Source organism: Triturus cristatus, chromosome 3_1 (genome assembly GCF_964204655.1).
Source record: "Triturus cristatus chromosome 3_1, aTriCri1.1, whole genome shotgun sequence".
In the NCBI taxonomy this organism is placed as follows: Eukaryota; Metazoa; Chordata; class Amphibia; order Caudata; family Salamandridae; genus Triturus; species Triturus cristatus.
This window is the reverse complement of record NC_140583.1, coordinates 675,916,615-675,939,697: the sequence shown is the minus strand read 5'-3', so window position 1 is coordinate 675,939,697 and position 23,083 is coordinate 675,916,615. Positions and strand designations below refer to the sequence as shown.

Below are 23,083 nucleotides of genomic sequence, written 5' to 3'. Positions count from 1 at the left end.
TCACCTGCCTGTTAACACGAATCCCCAGGGCAGACCCCGGCCTCTGACCCATGCTTGGCCATGCCTGAGCTTAAGACACCTCTGAAAAGCAGGACAACAGGCTGACCACCAGCATTGCATTCTGGATGTTCCTGACACTGCCAAGGAACACGCGCATAACTGAAGCAACTGGCACCCTGCCATAAAAGAATCAATTTAGCCTTCTCTGCCTGCAAACGCGCTCTTGCGGCTATCCGTATTAGTGCTCCCTCCCAACAGGCAGCCCTAACCCGGCAACCCGCACCCTCCGGGCACTGGCACACTCCCACCCCAGCTGCCCTAGAGTGCCTGTTCGAGTGTAGACACAACCTTGCGTTTTATCACAGACAGATACCAGGGTGTGATGATACTCCGCTGACTACTGCTGAGTGCCCGTAGCACCAACGCAAGTCTGTCTTTGCCTATTCAGTGTCTGGCCGCAAAGTTAGCGGACATTGCCAGCCCCAGGTGAAAATAGCAGCTCTAAAGTTTCTGGTGCTATAGACGGTACCCGTAGCCTGATGGAACAGAAAGCAATTCCCTTGCTCCTGTTGAGCACAAACCCACAACCAATTGCTCAGCATGGTTCAATACCTTCCTGCTGCTAATCATTTCCTAGCAGAATGTTGACAAATCTATGTTCAGTAATGGCACTACTTCGCAGCCTGCACCATTCAGCCAGTGCCGAAAAGACCTTTGTCATGCCGCCTGGCCTAATCAATCTTGCCCTGTTCTAGTAGCGCCCGCTTCAGCCCTAGAGCAAACAATTCGCCAGTAACCCCAAACTGGCCCAAATGCGAGACAAACCATGCCAAGGCACGCAGGTGAATGTAATAACTAATAGCAGGTCTAACAGCGTCAACAGGCATCCTCAGCTTACAATAGGAGTGATGGAGTAAGGGTATCCAGTGAGAATAATGACCGCTTCCATATGACCAACCGTGGTGGGAACCACTCCTGGATATTCTAGTACTTATGGTCCCAGTTCACCTGTCACTGCCTGATGTACGTGACCTAGGTACATGGTCCCCTTGCATGGCGGCATGCCATTGAGACCAACCTCCAGTCCCCGATAAGTACCACTATCTACCTACGCTACAATCTTGTCTGGCGTTCCTTCATGCCCAGATATACCATGCGATGATTGCTCTCTTCCGTCACTTGACCCGACCACGCCTAAAAGAACAAACACAGCGAGAGGAAGCGGCCGGTGACCTGCCCCAAGACTCTACGAAATCCTCCTACCGAATGATGTGGGAGCTCGCCACCAACCTCTGTCCAAGCCTGCCAACCCCACAAGTATTTGGACCCCTATTGCTCCAAGAATTGGAGGGGAGGAGGAGGGGCAGTCCTGTCCGGAGATGTGTGTAATGGGGGACATGCGTCCTAGAGTACCTATTGTGTGGGTGCACATAGCAGTACCACGAGTACTAGTTGTGTTTAATAATAACGACAGTAGTAGCAGTAATGAGCTCCAGTTACGTACCATACTAAGCACATCATCGCATCCATATATTTACTACACACTGGGCACAACATGAAACAAGCCCCTCTATTGGTTAATCAGTGTATGACACACAAACCCAGGCCTTCCGCTTGTCTCAAAACAGCTCAGGCTGATGACTTTCCTGTATAGACTAAGGTGCCACTATGACTGTGAGTTGAAGAAAACATTACACCAGCTGCTTCCGAATAGCAAGGCTAAAAGATGAAATGCCGCAGCATCTCTTGACTTAAGCGTGGAACTCACAATAATAAATACCTTCAAGATGTTATGTATGACCCACAAACCCAGGCCCTCAGCTTGTCTCAACACAGCTCAAGCTGCTGACTTTTCTGTATAGACTAAGCTGCCACTGTGACTGTGATTTGAAAGAAACATTACACCAGCTGTTTTTGGATAGCAAGGCAAAGATGAAAGACAGCAGCACCTCTTGACTCAAGCGTGGAACTCACAATAATAACATCGGTATTCCAAATCCAAATCTTTAACCAATCTTTGATCACATGTGACTATCTTAATCACCATCAGCCTGGGCCTACTTCCTTAGTAAAATGGCGAGTGGCCCGCAAAAGAGTACATTTGAAATATAAAGCCATGCATTTTCAACATGAGGCCAGGAATCGAAGGAAAGCTTGGGGACAATAGTGTGAATAGTGATGGTGGCCTCTGGTTCAGGGCTTTCAGGAATGGAACATCCGTCAAGTTAAGAGAGACCACTAACTCAACTCGAGCTTGGGAAACTGCCCCATAGGTTGCTTGCATGGACTGTAGTTCCACCAGTGGGTGGGCTGCAATAAGAATTACAGTATAGGGGCCAATATGAGCATGGTGTTAAGACAACATTCGGAGAGGACACCCGCAGCAGCTGGTCCGCATGCCACCCCCGCACGGCGCCGCCACCCAGAGCATCCACCCCGCAAGGGGGAATGACCCAACTCGACAGCGCTCAAAGGCCACGCGATCGCCACACACCCAAAACCAACGCAAAGAAATGTACGGTCAACAGTGCACGCAGCTGAGCCGGTGCCAGCTCAGGCGCCCCACCGCCTGCCCCGAGGGAACAAAGGGAATCCGAATGCCACAAACCCTGAATTCCAGGAGCTTAACATACCCGAAAATGTAAAACAGAAATTCAATTCTCGTGGTATCCACAGGAGGGGGCTGGCACTCGTGGCTCAGGACGCGAGCCTGCCCAGGGTAACACACTGGGATCGAGAAATATTCAGAGTAAATAAATGAGCCTACGCGAGTAACATCCACTAACATGTAACGGCCTGTGATGAAGCGAGAGTGAAACTCCAGTGTGTGGCACGGAACCTGAGGACATCATAACATATATAGCCCCTTCACAACAAACTGAACTACCGTAGCAAGACCTGAGCAGAGGCTCCTATAGACCCCACCGAATCGAAAAGGTAACATTTGCTTACTGAAAGCAACTCACTCCCGGTGGACGACGTAATCAACTAAAGTTTCATAGAAGGGATGCATCATTAGACAATCGTGGCATGTTTTCGAAAACAGTAAAGCACCACTTCACTTCCACCTCTATCTCATACAAACTGCTCATGTGAAGGTGGAAAGACACTGGCGGCGGCCCACCCCATCGAGCACGCGAGCGAGCTTCCCGAGCAGGAGCAGGCCCCCAAATCTGCGGCCATGCAAACAGTGCACAGGAAATCAGTGCGCCATGGGCCCGAAGGCATAGGAGCGCTTTACATATCGCCGCATTTGCACTTACGCTCATTGGCGAGGAGGGGAATATAATTGCCCCTAACAATCGTGCGCCCAACATAATTACAACATAACAGCATCAAACACGCTCCGCTGCACATTGTGCTTGCTGTGTGTGGAATGACTCAAGTGTTGTAGAACTCACGCACTCTCGCGGTAAATGTCATCCCTACTGGCAGGCAGTGTATTTTAAGGTTGCTAGGTGTGGAGAAGCACAAGCTCAGTCGATTTCTAGCCAAATTAACCCGTTGTGCAACATTAATCAATGTTCTAATAATGTATGCTTAGCGGCGTGTATGCAGCTCTAGGATGAACGTTCGTAGCTCACTGTTGACTATTAGGGCTTTAAGATATACATTGCAAGTCACAAAAGGATGCCTCTTATGAACACAGTAACCTGCTGACCTATTTACATCATACGCACTCTGCAATCTACTTGGCACACGTTCTTTGCAGCAGGCCCATTAACCCTCTGCACTAGCTGCACCGAAGCCAAAACCTCAACTATACAAAATCCTGATCTCTCTCCAGGAAGATAATGAATCACACGAGTTATCTTGACATTTATTAAGGCCTGGTACTTGCCGAGGAAAGAAACACAGCATCCGGTGCTTCAAGTATAATAGACTTCCAAACCCGGCGCCCCCAGGAAGCCCGCACTCGGTGCGATGGCCCCGGTCGCGCCGCCCATATTCACCGCGCGACTCGACCCGAAGGCATTGGAGCGCAGTACATGAGCTCCGTTTTTACACACATATCTTGGCACGGGGCAGATTAAGTGATTTGCTTAGAGTGCAGTACATAGCGAACTCGGGATTTAATAGATTTACAGACATATCCAGGCACGGGCCAGATTAAGTGATTTGCCCAGGGTGCAGTACATAGCGAACTCGGGATTTAATAGATTAGCCCCCGGGTCACGGCGCGACTCTCCCGAAGGTATTGGACCGCAGTACACAGAGAATGGCAGCCCTCTTTGTTCGCCGCCAGCTATTGACCTTGCCCCCCCTCCGCCCATGACAATCCGTGCCACAGGGCCCCGCATCAGCAACCCCCACTTTGACCCACTCGAGGCGGAGGGGGGGGGGATTAATTTGCCAGGATCACGCGGCGTGGGGATACTAAATGACTAGCCACAGGGTGGGTGGGCGGCTTCGAAGCCAACCTCACCCGAGGGATTACCTGCTTGCAAAACGTGGGGTGCGGGCATCGATCCCTTAGCACGCCATCAGGAGCTCTACCAATCGGGGCTATGTCCCTCACTACACCGATAAGTTCGCAGGCTGAGGAACCACCGAGCGGATAATCAGCATCTTGCGAGACGATCTCTGGCCAAATTAACCCCTTCTGCTACATATACAGTATTTTAATAATGTAAGCTGTCTGCGTTGTGTACATCTGAGAACCTCAAATCGAAATTTTTAAGTAACTAAAGGATGCCTCTTGAAAGCGGCAAGCCCGCTGACACACGTGCACCACGCGCACTCTGTAATCTACTCTGCACCCACTCTTCACAGCATGCTCGCGGACAATGCAAACCCTGCCTCAAATATCGGTCTTCTAGCTAGCCGGCCACTACATGCTGCGTGCTTATATAGCGCGAATTTGACCAGAAGGTATTGGAACGTTTTGCGTGGGCGCCGTATGAATCACACATTACGCCACTGGGGGTTTGGCATGCTGCACGTCATATATAGCGCGCCTACGACCAGAAGGTATTGGAGCGCTTTGCGTGGGTGCCGTATTTAAAACCCCCATCACGGAGCGCCGCATTTAAAACAGACCTGACGGCAATGGGGGCTAGGTAACACATCTCCTGCTCCAATAACCCCGATCCTAAAGAAGGCTCCACATGCTACCTGGTGGCTAGCGCACATGCAACCAAAAGGTATGGGAGCGCTCGGCGGGAGCGCCGTATTTAAAACCCCACCTCGCGGAGCGCTTTGCGTGAGCGCCGCATTCAAAACAGACATGACGGCAATGGGGGCTTGGTACCACATCCCCTGCTCCAATATCCCCGATCCTAAAGAAGGGTTTGAAATTTGCCAACTTATGACCCTTGGACAGCGTTACCGGGTCCCGAACCCTTGTCCTGAGAGATCCTTTTTTACCCCAGGCACAGGACTTACCCTTGAGTTACAGCGGGGCTTCGCATGCTACCTGGTAGAGCTACGGCTCCTGGAAATCGCCGTCGAACAGTTCGCATCGAGGCACGGGGGGCTTGGTGTGACATTCACATGCTCTAATGTCAGGAGCGTACCAGGAAGCAGAGGGCGATCTACGGGGGCGGGAGGCATAAATAGGGCCTGGCCCCGCCCAGCCCAGTAGCCCGCCTCCCCCAGCAATGCCCATTGGGGCCTCTCCTCCCCAAGGCGCGGCCTCTCGAGAGAGATGGAACGGGGGGGGGGGAGAGGCTCCGACGGGTGGCCACTAGAGAGCTGCCCTGCTGATGTCCCCCTGCGTAGGACGCGGGCGGCAACATTCATGAGGACAGGCTATGATTTTGAAACTGGAAAACATAACTTGGCAATGTGCTAGGATTTTAAAATGGGGGATGTGTAATCGTCCTGAAATTGTGGGACAGGCATGATTTTGAATATCAAAATGATAGCTTTTGCCAATTTACCTATGCACACCTGCTCAAAAAGAATAGCACCCAGGCTAGCGAGTTAATGCTTTACTTTACAAATGCATTTTATTTCCGTTCTTTATCCTTTTTGTCAACAGCGGCCGGCATGGCTAGGAGTTGGCGAGGAGGGCGGGTCATGCAGGAGGAGGGGGGGATTGCTACGGGTGGCCGGGCATAATTTAAACAAATTAAATAAAATTAACTTACCTTCCTGCCGGGTCCTGTGTCTCTTCTCCAGCTGCTGCTCTTCTCCGGAAGCACTGTACAGCCCCTGATTGTTAGTCACTCAGGCTCCCTGACCAATCACAATGCTGCAATGCAGCATTGTGATTGGTTGTGAGAGTCCTGGTTGGACGCTCAACCAGGGAATGGAAGCTTGGGCTTGTTCTCAATGCAGGCTGTAATGCAGACTGCATTAAGAAGGGGAAATTGCGCTTGACTGGTTTGGGTGGCCATGGTGCACTTGAGTGGGCAAACAACTCTGCCCCTGCCCTGTTCTGTGAGCAGAGCAGCCCTGCCCCCAAACCCGCCCGCAAAGGAAACATAACATGATAATAACTAAAACGTATTATCATGTTATGTTTCCCCCTCTTGCACTGCTTGAAAGCAGTGGGGCGAGGCTCCTCAACCATAGCGGAGGAGCCGCCACTGCTTTTTTTTGGTTATCCTTGTGTGTTGTAAGTATGTCTTCATGTTACAGTAATTCAAAACCAATACTCATGCATTGCTCTTAAAAGTATATGCAGTGGTGAATTTATTTATTTATACTAGAATAATATGGCCTCCCCATGCACTTGTGGCACGCTTTAATTTGTTCCTCTGTGTTTTTTAGTAACACGTCTGAAATAAAAAATAAAATAATTTCTAAAAAAACACCAATCACATCAGCTTACCAAGGCTAGACCTGTTGGGTTTGACTATGCTTCTTGTTACTATTGGCACTATGCATCTGTGCAAGGAGGGAGTCAGAGCCACTACCCGTCTCGGGCGAATGGTGCCTATCCACCTTTGGGCTTGGGGATTGAACCCATGCTCCATAATTCGACCCCTTTTGTCATAGCTAGAGTAAATTACGTCTGGGACCTCAGTTATCGTGTATTTAGTTGTATGCACTATCTCTGCCTTAAACGCTGTTTGGCTCTGCTCTTCTCACCAAGTTCCTGTCTTGCTCCAACTTTTTTTTCAGCGGTTAGGCGTGTTATTCCCTTCAAAGTATCCATGCCTTACATATAGTGCCATTTGGACCACTCGGCCTTCTGTGATCACTCTCCTTTTGGTGTAATTGCACTCAGAACCCTGCTGTCCCTCTGGCTAAGATGGTGTAATGTAGCTGCCTTTATGTTGTGGTCCCACTAAAGCAAAAAAAAAAACACCCCTCAAAACAGTAGATAATCTGAGTTAAATAACAGTCCAACCCTGTGGGTGTTTGCTTCTGTATGGTTGCTTCGTAAAATGTATTCCCTGATTCCTTTAAAAGTGCATTGAGGGGCTGTGCTAATGTAACTAGCATCCACTCACACTTGTTCTACCCACCAATCAATCAATCAATCAAAACATTTGTAAAGTGCGCTACTCACCCGTGAGGGTTTCAAGGCGCTGGGGGTGTTGTGGGGGTGCTACTACTGCTTGAACAGCCAGGTCTTGAGTAGCCTCCTGAAGGTTAGTAGTTCTTAGGTCTGCCGAAGGAGGATGGAGAGGGTGTTCCAGGGCTTGGCGGCGAGGTAGGAGAATGATCTGCCGCTGGTGGTCGTTCTCCTGATATGGGGGGCGGTGGCGAGGGCGAGGTCGGCGGAGCAGAGCTGGCGGTTTGGGGTGTAGAAGGTGAGCCATTTGTTGAGGTATGCTGGACCGGTGTTGTGGAGGGCTTTGTGTGCGTGGGTGAGGAGCTTGAAGGTGATCCTCTTGTTGACGGGAAGCCAGTGCAGGTCTCTCAGGTGGGGTGTGATGTGGCTGTGGCGAGGGATGTCGAGGATCAAGCGGGCAGAGGCGTTCTGTATGCATTGCAGTCGTTTCAGCAGTTTGGCAGGGGCTCCCGCGTAGAGGGGGGCGTTACCGTAGTCCAGTCTGCTGCTGACAAGGGCCTGGGTGACCGTTCTTCTAGTGTCGGTGGGGATCCACATGTAGATCTTTCGAAGCATGCGGAGGGTGTTGAAACAGGAGGATGAGATGGCGTTGACTTGCTTGGTCATGGAGAGTGTAGAGTCGAGGATGAATCCCAGGTTGAGTGCATGGTCGGTGGGTGTTGGAGCTGCTTCCAGGGCGGTCGGCCACCAGGAGTCGTCCCAGGCGTGGGGCCGAGGATGAGGACCTCCATCTTGTCCGAGTTCAGCTTCAGACGGCTGTTCTTCATCCATTCGGCAACGTCTTTCATGCCTTCGTGGAGGTTGGCTTTGGCGGTGGTAGGGTCCTTGGTGAGTAAGAGGATCAGTTGTGTGTCGTCGGCATAGAAGATGATGTTGAGGTCGTGCAGTCTGGCGACGTGGGTGAGTGGGACCATGTATATGTTGAACAGCGTCGGGCTGATCGAGGATCCTTGGGGTACACCGCAGGTGATCTTGGTGGCTTCAGATCAGAAGGGAGGGAGGCGGATGCTCTGTGTTCTGCCGGAGAGGAAGGAGGTGGTCCAGACCAGTGCTTTGCCTCGGATTCCTGCGTCGTGGAGGCGGGTGCGTAGGGTTCGGTGGCAGACGGTGTCGAAGGCGGCTGACAGGTCCAGAAGAATGAGGTCTCACCGTTGTCCAGCAGGGCCCTGATGTCATCGGTGGCGGCGATGAGGGCAGTTTCAGTGCAGTGTGTAGTTGGTCTTCGGTGATTTTGCTTCATCAGCGGCGGGGGGTCTGTTGGGTGTGGTGGAGCGTGGTGGGCTTCTCGAGGGTGAAGTGGATGCAGCGATGATCGGTCCAGTAGAGTACGGTGGTGTGGCTGAAGGAGATGTGGGGGCTAGCGAAGAAGATGGGATCAAGCGTGTGTCCGGCGGACTGGGTGAGAGTCGTGACGAGCTGTTTGAGTCCGAGGTTGGCGAGGTTGTCGAGCAGGGTGGATGGATAACTCCATGTCAAAGGAGAGGATGTAGACTAACGGCCAGAGCTACCAACTTTGATACTGGGGAACCAGTTTGAGTCTCGAGGTCGGCTCAACATCCTGTGCTTCTGGGCAAATTACTCGATCTCCCCGTACCTAACAAAAATGAATGTGTCCTTGTGTGATGTAACCTGTGCTCATGTAAAGCACTCCAATACCTTCGGGTCAGAGTTTGCGCTATATAAAAAAAATTGCAGAAAGAAAAAATGTCACTGGGACACAGCATTTCTAACTCAGGGTGTCATTTAGCATATCTGTGCATTTTAATCGAGCTAATTGGATCAAAAGATCTAATGACAATGATATGTAAATGCAAAGTCGAAGAATAAAAAGTGGTGTACCGATAAAATGGAGGTATTAGGTCTCTCAAGACAAGATAATAACAACAATTCTCTGGTCACTCAAGCACGACACCAAAACACTTCCCACATTGGCTAGCAATAGTACACTTCCCATATAGGCTCACGACACAACACACTCTTAACGATACACCTCGCACAATATAGCGTCCTAGTACCTGTAATGGTGCAGGGCCCTAGGCATTAATGACTGAGACTAGCTAGCTTTTCCTGGTGCCACCGCTGTTACCAAGGTACTGTGCTCCATTCCAGATGTTCTTGCACTCAGTCATCTTCTTTATCTTTTGGTGTGCAAATTATCTGATAACACACTCCTCTCCTTTTCTCTTCTTGAAATTTCTTCAGCAGTGGTGTCATGCCACAAGATTTCTTCTTTCTGGTTCTTTCACTTTGCGATGGGGTCTATTCCCATCAGGTCTTGCACTTCTTCTCTGACCAGGCCTCTCCATGTGAGATGCACTTCATACGGGTCTCCCTGGCCCTGTCCTACCCCTAGGACAATGCAATCTCTTCGTTCGGTGACCAGACTTGTCGTCACAACCTTCTTCCTTTCACTACTTCTCGTAGGCTTTCATACGTTGACTTCTGGCCAATCTTGTCAGACCTCTCCTTGATCATTGTCACTGACCTCTCCTTGGTCATCATCACTGACCTCTCCTCGGTCCTCGTTACTGACCTCTCTTTGGTCCTCTTCATGGACCTCTCCTCGGTCCTCTTCACGGACTTTTCCTTGGTCCTCTTCACGTCCGTCTCCTCGGTCGCCTTCTCTGACCTCTGGCAGGTCATCTTCTCCCTGACCACTGGCAGGTCAATCTTCTCCCTGACCTCTGGCAGGCCATCTTCTTCCTGACCTCTTGCAGGTCATCCTCACTGACCTCATGCAGGTCATCTTTGCTGACCTCTTGCAGGTCATCTTTCTGACCTCTTGCAGGTCCTCTTGCAGGTCATCTTCGCTGACCTCTTGCAGGCTATATCTTCTCTCTCTGAGGTCACCTTCTCTCCCTGACCTCGCTGGTCATCCTCACTGACTTCTCGCTCTCGGGCTACAGCCTGTACCGTCAGTGTCTAGGGTACGATCTTTGGCACACTTTTCTCCTTGCTTTGAGGGTACTCCTGCGTCAGGCGGCTTGCACACTTCCTTCTTCCACTTGGGGTGGCATCCTTTCGCCACTGGGCGCGCATGCTGTGCACTTCCTCCGGTCCCTCAGAGACTTGCTGCCTGGGGCTGTAGTCCTGTACCCGACCTGCTGTCCAAGTGCAGTACTTCACTGGTGTCCTTACTGCTGTAGTGACCACCTGTGGCCACAAAGTGTCACTGCATTCCTTCTCCCAGGACCTGGCAGCCTTTGTCCTTCCAAGTTCCTGTATAGCCATTGTCCTCACTTTACGGGGGGGTCACAGGAGCAGTCCCTGTGCTCTGGTCTACTTTCCTCACGTGGCAGGCCATGCTGCCTCTCTTGATCATCAATGTATCTTCCTATCACTATTTACATGGCATGACACGGTCTGGGGGGCGGGGGGAGTCTTCCATTTCAGTCAAATCCTATGCACTTTCCTCACCTTCGCCTTTACGCTGAATCAATTGTCCCTGTGCTGCAGTCATTTCCTTGGTCATCGTTCCTCACCACAACATTTACTATGTTCCTGGCGCCGTTGCTGTCTACTGCCACTAGGTGGAAGTGCTGCACTCTTCACAGCGCAGGTCACTGCAGCTTTCCAGACGCTGCAGCCTTTTTTTGGAAACACTGAAAATACCGACCACCCTCACTCTCGATCCCCAGCTGGGTGCTCTTCACTTACGCCCCACAGAGCGGCTCACAGGACAGGCACTTGGTCAATGTCTGCGGCGTCATGTGTCATTGAAACAGCTTCCCCCATGCCGCCAGTCCCTCCCACGCACGGCATGGCCTCAGTCGGTTCTCTCTCGCTGCTGGTCGCCCCTGGCCTCTCCCTCGCCAGTTGTCTCTATTACCGGCTGATAGCGGGCACCTCCAGGTCCGCCCCCTGAATCCTGCTGGCCGCACACTCTCCAGTCTCATGGATGGGGCACCTTCTCAGACGGCCCGCTGCCCGAATCTACTCTGCGGGCCACATACAGGCAGCAGAACTTTGCAGAAGGACTTCCTCCCCTGCACAGTAAGTTGTTTTTTCCTTTTTTTTTGTTCAATGCGGGTGGGGCGGGGAGGGGTGAGACTTGCTGGCTTCCTCAGCGTCTTGGGTATTATAACGGCTCCACCTCCCGGTGTCTTTCATGCCTCATTCTGTGCGGCGTCCAGTGCTAACTTCATCCGCTGGGAGGGGAGAGACACCATTCCTCAAGTCTGCACCCGGTCACCTTATCTGGCTGCACAGGTCTGCATGCCCTTCAGGCAGGATACGTCAGCAAGCACCATGACCTCCAGCGACCGGGTGCCTCCAGCAGAACAGCGGCTCCTCCTCCTGCTGCTTGGACGGTATGGCTGACTGGCACCATTCTGCCACGCTTCTCCCTTGCCGCACTCTTTCGGTCCTTCACCGGTGCCGGTTTGGGGTCCGCCTCATCGCTGGCTTCTGGAGGTATTTTCCTTTCCCCCACGCTAGCTCTTCCCTTCACCCGACTACTTCAATGCACCCGCTCAGGCTCACCTCATGCCCAGCGGGCAGTCACTTCCGATGCTCAGGTCTCTCTTCAGTTGGGGCCTCTGCAAGCCGGTAGCCGGAGCATGCCACCAGCTTCCTAACTTCGCCATACGGGGCTCTCGCTTTCCCCACGCAGTTCTTACTGCTGTTGAGTGCCGCTATATATTCACAGGCACATCAAGCGCGGGGTGGGTTCCTGATCACCTCCTTCTCCATGCGTGCTTTTTCCATACTCCGCAGGCGGTTAGGCACCTCCTACGACTAGAAGCAGGGTGTGACCTCGACACGGGCAGCACTCTCCCCCTCAGCCACCAAACAACAAGGCAGCTGCACACTTGGGCTCCCCGCTCGTCGCCAATGTATTAATGACTGAGACACAGACACCATTAGTTACTGGGTGGAACTGGCCCAGGGCACCTGCGCCCATCCCCTTTTATTCTCAGGGTCACATGTCCTGTCACGCCTGTGCTGGATGGGTGTGGGGTGTCAGCCAGCCCTCTGGGAGTGGCTGGTACAGAGGAACACTAGACCAGTAACCAGTGCTTAATTTGATCCGGTGCTTTCCCGTGCTCAGCACCTGCACTTAATTGGTTTCCGGGACTCGGCCGGCACCTAATTGTCAACACCAAACTTAGAACAGTCCACAACATTGGGGCGCTGCTCATCTAATTTAGAGATGAGCAGAACAACGGCAGTTTAGGATTACAATATATATTTAAATTGCTAATACCTGCCTCCCAAGCCATTCCTTTTGCTTTGGGGCCTGGAATAATCTGAACTGTCGCATTTACATGTGAGAGATATGGTTAGTAGTTGTTTTGGCAGGGATGACAAGGGCGATGGGTGGTGCAAGTTGCAGTGGCCTCCTGGTCAGAGCCCTGGCACTAAATATTTCACAAATTAAGCACTGCCAGTGACCAGCAGGTCACTACAGTACCCATGCGGGAAAGCGCTTCAGTGCCGCACATAGGAGTAGTAAGCACTGTGCAAATGCTCCAATAAAGGCATGACTTCATGTAAGGCAGATAAGTCCCTTGCCTGCCCTACTATCTGGATGAACGGTTTCTTTAATGTCAGTGGCGGCTCCTCCATAGGGGCGTTTGGGCGTTGCCCACTGCTTTCTCGCAGTGCGAGAAGGCAGAAACAGACAAAGGTTAAAACGACCATTTTATGTTTCTGCTTCTCGCACTGCGAGAAAGCAGACGTGCCTGGTTTGGTGCGGGAGAGTGGGCGGTCCTGCTCAAGGGCAGGGGGGAGTGGCTTACCCACTGTTGTGGGTACTGACTGTTTGGTCGGCCCTGGAGCCGACCAAACAGTCAGGACCCACAACAGTGGGTAGGCCACTCCCCCCCTGCCCTTGAGCAGGACCGCCCATTCTCCATTTTTAGGTCTCGGCTAGCGAAGGCTGCGCTTGCGCAGTCTCGCTCGCGAGATTTAATGACTTGGAGAAGAGGGGCTTGAACCTGCCCCTCTTCTCCCCTCTTCTCCATTGGCTGGCCTCTTGAATGCTGGCCAGCCATTGGAGAAGAGGTTTGTCTCTCTGAACAGGCCCCGTCCTTTTCGGATTCGGGGGCGTGTTTTTTGCTACTTTTCTCATTTTCTCCTCCAGCCATTGGCAAGAGGAGAGAAAAGAAAAACACGGCCCCGATTCCGAAAACAACACTGCGTTTCTCCGAGGCATTTCTGCTTCGCCTCGGAGAAAGGCGGTGGTGTTCTGTACCTATGCATGCACTCCGACCATCTCTGGAGTGACTTGTATTTTAGGCTGGCTCTTCTCCGTTTGAGGCATGCTTCCTCCCCCACCTGTTGAGAACAGTCTTAGACGGCACCGCTTGCACTATCTGGGCAAGGGGCGAAGAGATGCGCTCGAAAACCGCGTCCATGTCCCATTTATAATCACAAATGAACACTTAACGCTGGGTATAAAGGTACCTTACAATGTACTCTAATCTATTTGGTTACCGTCCTCGAATGTCCACTTGATCCTTGGCGACATTGTGGGAACATTATACATCCTCTTTATATTAGAGGAAGCTTTAGATATATTTACTTTCACTCCAGCACCGCTAGATGCACAGTACTCTAAATAAAGTTCAATTGACGCTCCTAAGATGGCCGCCCTCATCCGCATTTTAGCGTTTCACGTAACAACGCTATGACGAGTTGCATTAATACGGAACACCAAGTAGGCATAACCACAGGAGCCAGAGCAGGGTTAGGATGTCCGCTAGTTGCGCGCCACCCTTTTGTAAGTAGCGTCCTTATTCGTCTAAAATTGAACAGTTTATGAAGAGGCCGGTAAGATTGTATGACATGTGCTTATGTTTAGATGTGTGCGGCTGCCCGCCTTTTGTTGATTTTATTTTTACAGAATCGAGCAACGAAGTGCTCATTTGGCAGACCCGTTAGCATCGGACCTCATTACCAGGGGGGAGTCAGGTTTGTGTGATGTCAGCCTTGAGTGTCATGCGATGTGTATCACACTACTACTGCGATGTCTTTCACGTTATGTGAAGTGTACCACCCTGACTAAGCTACTAGTATGACACTAATCTATCTATATTTCTACATCGAGTACGTTTTTTCTCTGTATTGCTCGGTGGTCCCGGGATGATGCATTTTTCAACATTTGTTCACTGCTAGCAGCGGGGCTTCCAGAAGCGGACGTTTTCCATGTTTCGGTTTCTTTTTAAGGTCTGGGCTGCTTTTAATTATCTGGCCTGTCTTCCCTGCTCTCACGTTTTGAAAGACGTGTAAGGAAATAACACTAGAACGTTTTTCTTTGCAACATTCTTGAGAGAGGGGCTGTACCTCGTGAAGCACTGAGAGCCACCGAGTGCTGTTTGAATTTTAAGCTCGGACTGAAAGGGGTAAAGGGGCGGAAGTGGGTCAGAAGTAGCGATCAGTGCTCGCATTTGAGAGTGATTAAGCTATTGACATTGTAAATAACAATGCCGTTTCTTTAAATGTTTTAAACACAAAAACATAAACAAAAATAATGTCATGAGCAATGCCAATAGCTTTAACTTTAACAATGCCGAGACCATTGCATTGTAAATGCTTGTTCTCTAGGTAGGCTGCTGCATGCAGCCTACATAGAGAAAATGGCGCGGCTGGGGCGCTCTCTACTGCGCCTCACAGCGTTATCATTGGCTCCCATGTAAAGTCGGGCGGCGGCATCATGACTCGAGGGCTGCGACTTTTGAAATCGCTTCCTTAAATTGTTGTTTTCAGTTTAAAACAGGTACCTGTACTTTTGAGGGACGCCATGTTTGCAGTCTGAGCAATGTACCCGCAGTGTAGGGTGAGGACTGAGATACGCCTGTGAGCTAAGATGTTTTTATTTATGCATGCAGCGAATGAAAGGTGAGCTTTAACTTAAAAGATTTGTGCATGCATGCACCCTGTGCCAAAAATAAAAAGAGATGCAGTGTGACGAGGCGTGCAGGGAGCCGGGAAAGCGCCGTGCCGACTGGAGGCTTCACTTCTACTAAACAATAGTAGAGGGCCCAGAAGTGTTTTTAATAACAACCTGCGGGCCGGGTCGGCACATGCACAGGATGCCTCAACATCACCGGGAGATGCATAAAGTAAAAAACAGATCAGGACGTGTAACGGAAATGAGCGGGGGGCGTGCAGGCTGGAAGCACGAGAGGGCAGGTGGGGGCTGATCAATGCCGGGCATCTTTCAGCACAGAGGCATCGGGCGATGCAAGGGGGGCATTTGCTTCTGATGGGAGGCCTTTCCCAGCGCCAGAGAATTACAGCTGCCAGGGCACGAAGCTCGTGCGAATCTCTCGGTGTCGGTGGCTTCAAGTCTGCCAAGATTGGCACCATGCGGGGCTTCAGTTTGCATCGCCTAGTGAAACCAATTCCCCTAAGCAAGTCAGGCAGAAGCATACAGACGTCAGGCATTCCACCGGGAATTGCAGAGGCCGCCAGGCTCCCCCGAAGGGGGAGAGAGGCTCAGGGGCCGGCGCCATAACCCACGCCGCGCCAAAGGTGGGGAGAAACTGGTTCTGGGCGCCGACGGCGACCAGAAGCGGCAGGTGGGAGCCCCCGGGACATCGTAGTGGTGACAAACCCCCCCACCTCGTCCAATGGGGGGGCGAAGCGAGGTACGAACCCCCCAATGGGGGTGTGTTGCATGGACGGCGGGAAACGTGGGGGGGGTATAAGCAGCCGCTCTCCCAGGTAGCTCCTACCTTCGTGGAGCAGGGAGAGCGGCGCACCAGGAAGAATTTTCGGCTTTCAGCCGGAGGACCCATTGCACCATATGGTGGTGGTAAGATCTCTCCCCAAGCTCCACGAGGGGTTCAAGCGACAGGAGAGGAGTGCCGCAGCGGGGCCCAGCCGGGGCGGAGTCGGCGAAACACGCGGCGTTAGTTGGGCGCCCGGACAAGCCCCAGGTGCTGCCGCCTCCTGCCTCTGACGAGCATTCCGAGGTAGGACGGGGCGCCCAGCGGGCGAGGCAAGAGATCCGTGATGATGGCTGCAACCTGTGAGGAAAAATGGTGCCCGATCATGGAAGAATCACTCCCCCAGGCCTGTGCTTAGGGGAATTGGTTTCACTAGGCGATGCAAACTGAAGCCCCGCATGGTGCCAATCGTTGCCCACTGCTTTCTCGCAGTGCGAGAAGGCAGAAACAGACAAAGGTTAAAACGACCATTTTATGTTTCTGCTTCTCGCACTGCGAGAAAGCAGACGTGCCTGGTTTGGTGCGGGAGAGTGGGCGGTCCTGCTCAAGGGCAGGGGGGAGTGGCTTACCCACTGTTGTGGGTACTGACTGTTTGGTCGGCCCTGGAGCCGACCAAACAGTCAGGACCCACAACAGTGGGTAGGCCACTCCCCCCCTGCCCTTGAGCAGGACCGCCCATTCTCCATTTTTAGGTCTCGGCTAGCGAAGGCTGCGCTTGCGCAGTCTCGCTCGCGAGATTTAATGACTTGGAGAAGAGGGGCTTGAACCTGCCCCTCTTCTCCCCTCTTCTCCATTGGCTGGCCTCTTGAATGCTGGCCAGCCATTGGAGAAGAGATTTGTCTCTCTGAACAGGCCCCGTCCTTTTCGGATTCGGGGGCGTGTTTTTTGCTACTTTTCTCATTTTCTCCTCCAGCCAATGGCAAGAGGAGAGAAAAGAAAAACACGCCCCCGATTCCGAAAACAACACTGCGTTTCTCCGAGGCATTTCTGCTTCGCCTCGGAGAAAGGCGGTGGTGTTCTGTACCTATGCATGCACTCCGACCATCTCTGGAGTGACTTGTATTTTAGGCTGGCTCTTCTCCGTTTGAGGCATGCTTCCTCCCCCACCTGTTGAGAACAGTCTTAGACAGCACCGCTTGCACTATCTGGGCAAGGGGCGAAGAGATGCGCTCGAAAACCGCGTCCATGTCCCATTTATAATCACAAATGAACACTTAACGCTGGGTATAAAGGTACCTTACAATGTACTCTAATCTATTTGGTTACCGTCCTCGAATGTCCACTTGATCCTTGGCGACATTGTGGGAACATTATACATCCTCTTTATATTAGAGGAAGCTTTAGATATATTTACTTTCACTCCAGCACCGCTAGATGCACAGTACTCTGAATAAAGTTCAATTGACGCTCCTAAGATGGCCGCCCTCATCCGCATTTTAGCGTTTCACGTAACAACGCTATGACGAGTTGCATTAATACGGAACACCAAGTAGGCATAACCACAGGAGCCAGAGCAGGGTTAGGATGTCCGCTAGTTGCGTGCCACCCTTTTGTAAGTAGCGTCCTTATTCGTCTAAAATTGAACAGTTTATGAAGAGGCCGGTAAGATTGTATGACATGTGCTTATGTTTAGATGTGTGCGGCTGCCCGCCTTTTGTTGATTTTATTTTTACAGAATCGAGCAACGAAGTGCTCATTTGGCAGACCCGTTAGCATCGGACCTCATTACCAGGGGGGAGTCAGGTTTGTGTGATGTCAGCCTTGAGTGTCATGCGATGTGTATCACACTACTACTGCGATGTCTTTCACGTTATGTGAAGTGTACCACCCTGACTAAGCTACTAGTATGACACTAATCTATCTATATTTCTACATCGAGTACGTTTTTTCTCTGTATTGCTCGGTGGTCCCGGGATGATGCATTTTTCAACATTTGTTCACTGCTAGCAGCGGGGCTTCCAGAAGCGGACGTTTTCCATGTTTCGGTTTCTTTTTAAGGTCTGGGCTGCTTTTAATTATCTGGCCTGTCTTCCCTGCTCTCACGTTTTGAAAGACGTGTAAGGAAATAACACTAGAACGTTTTTCTTTGCAACATTCTTGAGAGAGGGGCTGTACCTCGTGAAGCACTGAGAGCCACCGAGTGCTGTTTGAATTTTAAGCTCGGACTGAAAGGGGTAAAGGGGCGGAAGTGGGTCAGAAGTAGCGATCAGTGCTCGCATTTGAGAGTGATTAAGCTATTGACATTGTAAATAACAATGCCGTTTCTTTAAATGTTTTAAACACAAAAACATAAACAAAAATAATGTCATGAGCAATGCCAATAGCTTTAACTTTAACAATGCCGAGACCATTGCATTGTAAATGCTTGTTCTCTAGGTAGGCTGCTGCATGCAGCCTACATAGAGAAAATGGCGCGGCTGGGGCGCTCTCTACTGCGCCTCACAGCGTTATCATTGGCTCCCATGTAAAGTCGGGCGGCGGCATCATGACTCGAGGGCTGCGACTTTTGAAATCGCTTCCTTAAATTGTTGTTTTCAGTTTAAAACAGGTACCTGTACTTTTGAGGGACGCCATGTTTGCAGTCTGAGCAATGTACCCGCAGTGTAGGGTGAGGACTGAGATACGCCTGTGAGCTAAGATGTTTTTATTTATGCATGCAGCGAATGAAAGGTGAGCTTTAACTTAAAAGATTTGTGCATGCATGCACCCTGTGCCAAAAATAAAAAGAGATGCGGTGTGACGAGGCGTGCAGGGAGCCGGGAAAGCGCCGTGCCGACTGGAGGCTTCACTTCTACTAAACAATAGTAGAGGGCCCAGAAGTGTTTTTAATAACAACCTGCGGGCCGGGTCGGCACATGCACAGGATGCCTCAACATCACCGGGAGATGCATAAAGTAAAAAACAGATCAGGACGTGTAACGGAAATGAGCGGGGGGCGTGCAGGGTGGAAGCACGAGAGGGCAGGTGGGGGCTGATCAATGCCGGGCATCTTTCAGCACAGAGGCATCGGGCGATGCAAGGGGGGCATATGCTTCTGATGGGAGGCCTTTCCCAGCGCCAGAGAATTACAGCTGCCAGGGCACGAAGCTCGTGCGAATCTCTCGGTGTCGGTGGCTTCAAGTCTGCCAAGATTGGCACCATGCGGGGCTTCAGTTTGCATCGCCTAGTGAAACCAATTCCCCTAAGCAAGTCAGGCAGAAGCATACAGACGTCAGGCATTCCACCGGGAATTGCAGAGGCCGCCAGGCTCCCCCGAAGGGGGAGAGAGGCTCAGGGGCCGGCGCCATAACCCACGCCGCGCCAAAGGTGGGGAGAAACTGGTTCTGGGCGCCGACGGCGACCAGAAGCGGCAGGTGGGAGCCCCCGGGACATCGTAGTGGTGACAAACCCCCCCACCTCGTCCAATGGGGGGGCGAAGCGAGGTACGAACCCCCCAATGGGGGTGCGTTGCATGGACGGTGGGAAACGTGGGGGGGGGTATAAGCAGCCGCTCTCCCAGGTAGCTCCTACCTTCGTGGAGCAGGGAGAGCGGCGCACCAGGAAGAATTTTCGGCTTTCAGCCGGAGGACCCATTGCACCATATGGTGGTGGTAAGATCTCTCCCCAAGCTCCACGAGGGGTTCAAGCGACAGGAGAGGAGTGCCGCAGCGGGGCCCAGCCGGGGCGGAGTCGGCGAAACACGCGGCGTTAGTTGGGCGCCCGGACAAGCCCCGGGTGCTGCCGCCTCCTGCCTCTGACGAGCATTCCGAGGTAGGACGGGGCGCCCAGCGGGCGAGGCAAGAGATCCGTGATGATGGCTGCAACCTGTGAGGAAAAATGGTGCCCGATCATGGAAGAATCACTCCCCCAGGCCTGTGGGACGTCTAAGGCATCTGAGCGCCATCGATTTAAGGCCTGAGGCGAATAGCAAGATTCCCCTCGCCACCCGGGGCAGAGGGAATCTGGATGGTGGAGGACAGCAGCGGGGGCAGTGACGTAACTCTGCATGGCCGGCCACGAGGAGCCAGTGATTGTGGCGCCGCCGAACTCCCGCGATCCGAAAAGGAGGCAGTGCCCAGCTGCCCACGGAGAACACCATGAAAAGGCGGGCGGTGACAAAGGCGAGGTTGAGGTGAGCACTGGCCTGGGTCATGCGCAGAAGGTAATGGGGGGAGCATAGGGTGCTGGTGTGATGTCGCTCCATAATGAGTTTTGGCCTTCCAGCCTGGGGTAGATAGTTTGCAATGCATAGACACTGGCAGAACGGGGGCCATTGCTTGACAGCGCACGATCGCTTGCACAACAGAGAGATGCGATCAGCACGTTGGCCAAACATCCCGTGATAGCTGTGCAATTTCCGGAAGTAATTCCTAAAAGGAGGGAGGGAGCGTCCACAGAGGCAAGGGCTCCTCGTTCTCTCTGCAATGTTGCAGAATGATTAGGAATATGTTTAAAGCATTGTATATATGGTGGTGCACCATTCTATAGCACTTTTGCCAGGCCTCGAATGTGCTTCAAAACTCTTTACAGACGGTAAGGAAAGTAAGCATTTTGTGCACATGGTGAATTGTGGGTGGCAATGCCAACAGTAAGCATGAGGTGTTTGGTAGTCACCGCGAGGTCAGGAGATTCCAGGCAATTCTCATGCACAGAGCTACAGGCAAATGCCAGTAGATTAATAATTTATATCAAAGAGTTGTTGAATTACGGTTACAGATAACCTTGTTTTGAGTGTAAGGGCAACAAGGAGGAGCGTGCGCGACCTGAGAAAAATGTAAAAGACAAATTTCATGTAGGTTGGACATGAAATAGGCGTATCTAGTAGTGTTACCATGTGGCTTCAGGTACCCGAGATCCAGACAGGGTCTTTCATTTTACTACCAAATGCACTGGTAGACCTGGCGCTTGTTGATGTAATTGTAGCGAAACTGTCCTTCCTTGCAAACCCCCCCAAGTGCGACCTTCTAGATACAATTTTTATGAGGGTTACTTGATGACTCAAGGGTAAGGGGAAATTACCTCCCCAACCTATCCTCACTGTAAAGTACTCTGTGCGAAAAACTATGCAAATAGAATATTTCTATGTAAATGGATCAAAAGTAAGTAGAGTCCCCTCGCAAGGGAGTTAGTAGCATGCATAGCGAGGGCCGTGGAAAGTCGGGGTACTTCCTGGAACAGGGCGGGCCTGGCACCAGCCTGGTGCATGATCAGGACGAGTTATGACCAGCTACAAAGGCGCACGCGCCTGCCAACATGGTCAGCCCATTAAGTTAAACCGAGTACGTTTGGTAAAATTGCTGGTGGGTGCAAGTATGTGTTACAAACTGAAGTCGAAGCAGGCAAGAAGGGAATGATGTGCCTGTAATTTAAAAAAATAAATAATAATAATTTAAAAATAAAATAAAAAAGCTTCCCTACTTTTATGAAAAGACAACCAGTGCGGGGACGGTTAATAAATGCGTCTGATGAACGTCAGTCAGGGACACTAATGCGAAACTCACTTTAAGCTCCATGAGGGCAAAGTTTTATTCATAACAATAAACATCTGTTACGGAGCGCCGAGATATCCTGTGAGAACGTGCGCTTTACAAATACGTAACCCAGTGGGGCCAACTCGTGATGCTGGCTCTCCAAGTACGAAATAAGCCCTGTCGAGTTGGGGGGTATGGTGACGTAAGATGTCCGATGTAAACAAATACCACAAAGAAATGCACAATTACGTGGTATACTGTATATTAAAGTTGCAATTTAAAAAAAATATATATAAATTAAAACAAATTATAGTGGTAATAAATAATAATAATAGTCCGAAAATACTAATGTGGATTGGGCGCGCTTACAAAGTCAAGGCAAATGATTCTTTGCCAATGCAAAAATTTTACCAAGTGGAAATGAGTTACGGTAATCCAATGGAGCATGTCACAAGCAGCTACCTTAGAGTATACTGGTCCTTGAGGACATGGGCGAGAGTGCGATCTGGTGCACCCACGCCACTTGATTGAATTGCGCGTATGACTCATGCTTAAATGTGCAGGAGGGACATGGGGAATTGCGAGTTGACAACCAAATTTACGTGTAGGAGGAAGGGAGTCCCAGGAAGCAGTGGAAACAAAAGCTGTTACTATGCCATACACCTGTGCCGTGCGAGGAGATCCTCGTTGCGGCAGACAATACATTTGCGGTATGAGGGTGGGCTCAAATGGAGTTGAGACCTTTCAGCAAAACTGACAGATGTACCCATGCAGCCGGTATCAGAAGCTGTGATTCAAACATAGAGCGGTGTGCCAAATGCAAATTGTATTGATCCATAACCCCGGCATGGTGCGTGGTCACATGTCACGCTCCTGACACAGGAGTCAGGAGATTGATGGAGAACTGAAGTGATTCCCAGTGTAACACAAGGACTTGGGGGTTGCGGCAAACTGCGTGAGTTCAGTGACCACCGAGTTATTACCAGCTAAGCCAGACCCCTTCCACCTCTTCTCAGTATGGAGCACACCGAGGTTAAACATAACCTCGGCTTTAGCAGTGCCGCCGGTTTAACGGCAGGAGCCACAGGTACCAGCAATGTATGGTGCAAGGTATAGTGCAGAATGCACGATTTCTCCAGTCTTCGTATCCTAACACTGCAGAAACAGGTAAACTTAGGTAGAAATAGATTCCAATAACTCACAGGAGCTCCAATCATGGCGCTACCTTTAAAGCAGGAGTCAAATGCTCCAGAGCAGCGCAATCAGGTTAATTGCCAACATGCTGCTTTGAACTTAAAGGGGCAGTTCAGCGGCAGCCATTTTCTATACAACGCAAGGCATACACGATGGCATCCAAGGCATAGGTTCTTGCTTGAGAGTGTGAGAAAGCACACAGGGACAAGCAGCTGGAGAGATACCAGAGACCACAACCCACTTGTTGAAGTCCAAGTTGTTTTTCTTTTGGTGATCAATTGTATATCACATGCGCA

The 23,083-nt window shown here is 51.2% G+C and overlaps 1 protein-coding gene across 2 annotated transcripts in view; it reads left to right on the top strand.

Moving 5' to 3' along the window:
• Positions 1-23,083, top strand: part of SLC67A1 (solute carrier family 67 member 1) — a 937,984-nt gene that overhangs the window by 44,568 nt on the left and 870,333 nt on the right. The window contains exon 1 of one of the 2 annotated variants that reach the window (XM_085644747.1): positions 11,403-11,461. The exons of the other annotated variant lie outside the window; for it this stretch is intronic. The gene's annotated coding sequence lies outside the window, so the exon portion shown is untranslated. Of the gene's footprint in view, positions 1-11,402; positions 11,462-23,083 lie in introns of those variants that run through there. 2 annotated transcript variants of the gene reach the window in all.